The sequence below is a fragment of the Microtus ochrogaster genome, chromosome 2 (genome assembly GCF_000317375.1).
Source record: "Microtus ochrogaster isolate Prairie Vole_2 chromosome 2, MicOch1.0, whole genome shotgun sequence".
Lineage (NCBI taxonomy): Eukaryota > Metazoa > Chordata > Mammalia > Rodentia > Cricetidae > Microtus > Microtus ochrogaster.
Genome location: NC_022010.1, coordinates 1790573 through 1793274, shown reverse-complemented (window position 1 = coordinate 1793274; position 2702 = coordinate 1790573).

Below are 2702 nucleotides of genomic sequence, written 5' to 3'. Positions count from 1 at the left end.
TGTGTCCACTGTGATAAGACTCTTGAGTCAAAAACAGAGGGGTGTGAGAATTCCTTGGGCAGGAGTCTCCTCTGAAGGAGCCCATGAGGGCAAGGACTGCCTCACCCCTTCGTCAGGTCAGGGGTCAGGCACTGGCCATGACTTCAACAGACTGCTGGACAAGCAAGTTAGGCCTTGGGCTTTAGGGGCATTGACTTGAACAAAGGGGAACTCACCCAGCTGAAGCTGATCTTAGCCTGGTGGAGGGCATGGGCGGGAAGGGCATTTTCGAACATGTAGCCCTGGGCCAGTGGGAAAAAAACAGCCCCCCCCCACGACCTCCAGATGTAAAGCTTTTCCCACCCAACAAACTGAGAGGAGACGCTGATGCAATAATCTAAATCAAACCAAATCAAACCACATTAGAAAAAGCCCAGGTTTAATGGATGCCAGAGCTCCTGGGTAGCCATGGAAAAATATGGAGCAGAGGAGGAGAACTGGGGAGACCACATGTTCATTCTCTGGGGGACAGTTTAATAACCTGTGGGAGTGGTCTTGGCCTTCCCTGGGGAGGGGTCACTGTTTGGTGGGCTTTCTCAGAGGTGGAGTCTTGCTGTGGCAACTCCCAGGGGAAGGGGCTTGGAATAGAACTTTCCACCAAACAGGGACCACACTCTCATCCAGTGTGGGTGATGTGAAGGTCTCCCAGGGTTTTTGCTGAACTGAGCTGAACTCCTACCATGTCCCACCAAGGTGACAGAGTATAGGGTCAGGGGCTTTCCAGCAGGAGGGAACAGGAAGCTGGGCTTCCTGGAAGAGGCTGAGAGGAAGTAGCAATTGCCACAGGCCCCAGCATTTCAGGTGGTTCCTTTACGATCCATCATGAAGTCCTGGGGAAATGGGGCATGGTGAATGCTGGGACTGGGCTAGGGGCATCAGGAGGGGGTCTTTCCTGTACTAAGAGCTGAGGTCTGATTAATGCAGCGGTGCTCAGGAGTGCTGGGATTCTCAGGGTTGGTTTCATAGAGGATCAGGGAGCACGGCACACACTTGGTGAGCACAGAGAAGGGAGGGAGGGAGGCTAGTGGTTTGGGGGGAGCCCCAGCTCCAGAGCTGGCAGAGCCTGAAGTGTCGTAGCCAGATGCACGCATGGGATGCATGATCATCACTTGGCACTCCCAGCACCTCCTGGAACTTGGCCAGCCCAGGAACCTGCCAGGGGATCCCAGGAGCCTTTCCCTGTCTCCATTCCTGGGCTTCTTATGGCTTCCGCCAAGCTGTATGTCCCTTGAGGGAATTGCTGAAACCTTGTGCCCTCAATTTTCGAGGAGAGATCTGGATCCAGCATGGCTTCTTCTGCTCTGCCTGTGACTCTCCCAAGCATAGCTCTGCCTCCCTGTCTATGCGGGAGGTATGCACTGAGTGCTTCTGTGTCCTGGGCACTGGCTGACTGCCAAGTTCTCCAAGTGACCTTTCTGTGACCCTCCTGCACCTACTTGTTTTCTCTGAAGGCTTTTCTTTGCAGGACTAGGGCTCTCCTCCACAAGGCCCTCAGCTCATCATCAAAGACAATTTGCTTGGGACTCCACCTGTAGTCATTGCTTTCTTCCCTCGGAGTGACAGAATGCCTGGCAGAGACCGCATGACGGAAGGAAAGCACTTGTTTGGCTCATGTTTCAGAGGATTCTGTCTGTCACCCGTTGGATGTCTGGGCAGAATATCCTGGTGGCCAGTTTGTGTGGTGAGGTCTTCATCTCACGGTGGGCAGGAGCTGAGCAGGATAGTTACAGGAAGGGGCAAGGCTGAGCACAATTCCAGGTTGCCCCCCTCTCCACCAGGCGGGAAGTGAAGTCCCAGCCTCCTAATAGTGTGTTCCCACCATCCGTTCACACCATGTGTTCACACCATCCATGAATCTGGTAGGTTCCTCAGGCCACAGACACACCCTGTGCCCCCACAGCTCTCAGGCTGGTCAGGTGGGATCCCTCACGCTGGGTCTCTGATGGGAAGGTCAGCTTCGTCAATGAGACAGTGTAGAGGCACGTGGGAAGGGAGTCAGGGAGTCTCATCAAGCAGTTGTCTAGATGAAGTTGGCCTGTGGGTGAGTCTGGGGTGACTGTCCCGAATCCATTAACTGATCTGGGAAGGCCCAGTCTCAAGGCGGGTGGCACCACTGCCTATGTTTGGAGCCTGAATTGAGAGGAGAAATGGAGTGACAGTTGTGACTGTGGTCATGTGACCCTCTCCTAGCTCTTTCCAGCAATGACGGGCTGTTACTGTAGGAGGAACAACTCAAGTTGTTCTCCATGCAACAGATGTTTGGGTCCCTTGTTCCCTTTCTACTCAGCATTGCTATATGCCTGGGACTCAATCGGTCACCTCCAGACCTCACACATGTGGCCGACTGCTGGCCTATGTCAACTAGGGTGAGGGGCTCACAGGACACAGGGAACACCTTTGTGGGGCTCGCAGTTCTGGTGGGACATTTAAGTGAAGTGTAGATGAGAAACTGACTTGGAGCAACGGTAATAAGAAGCCCTTCACACATAACATAAAGCCACACTTGATGCAAGTAACTATTTTCCAAACTGAGCCTGCTTGATGTGAGGAGACTGGAGTCTGTAGAAATGCCCAGCCTGGGGCTGGAGAGGTGGCTCAGAGGTTGAGAGCACTGGTTGATCTTCCAGACTTCCCGAGTGCAATTCCCAGCAACCACATTGTGG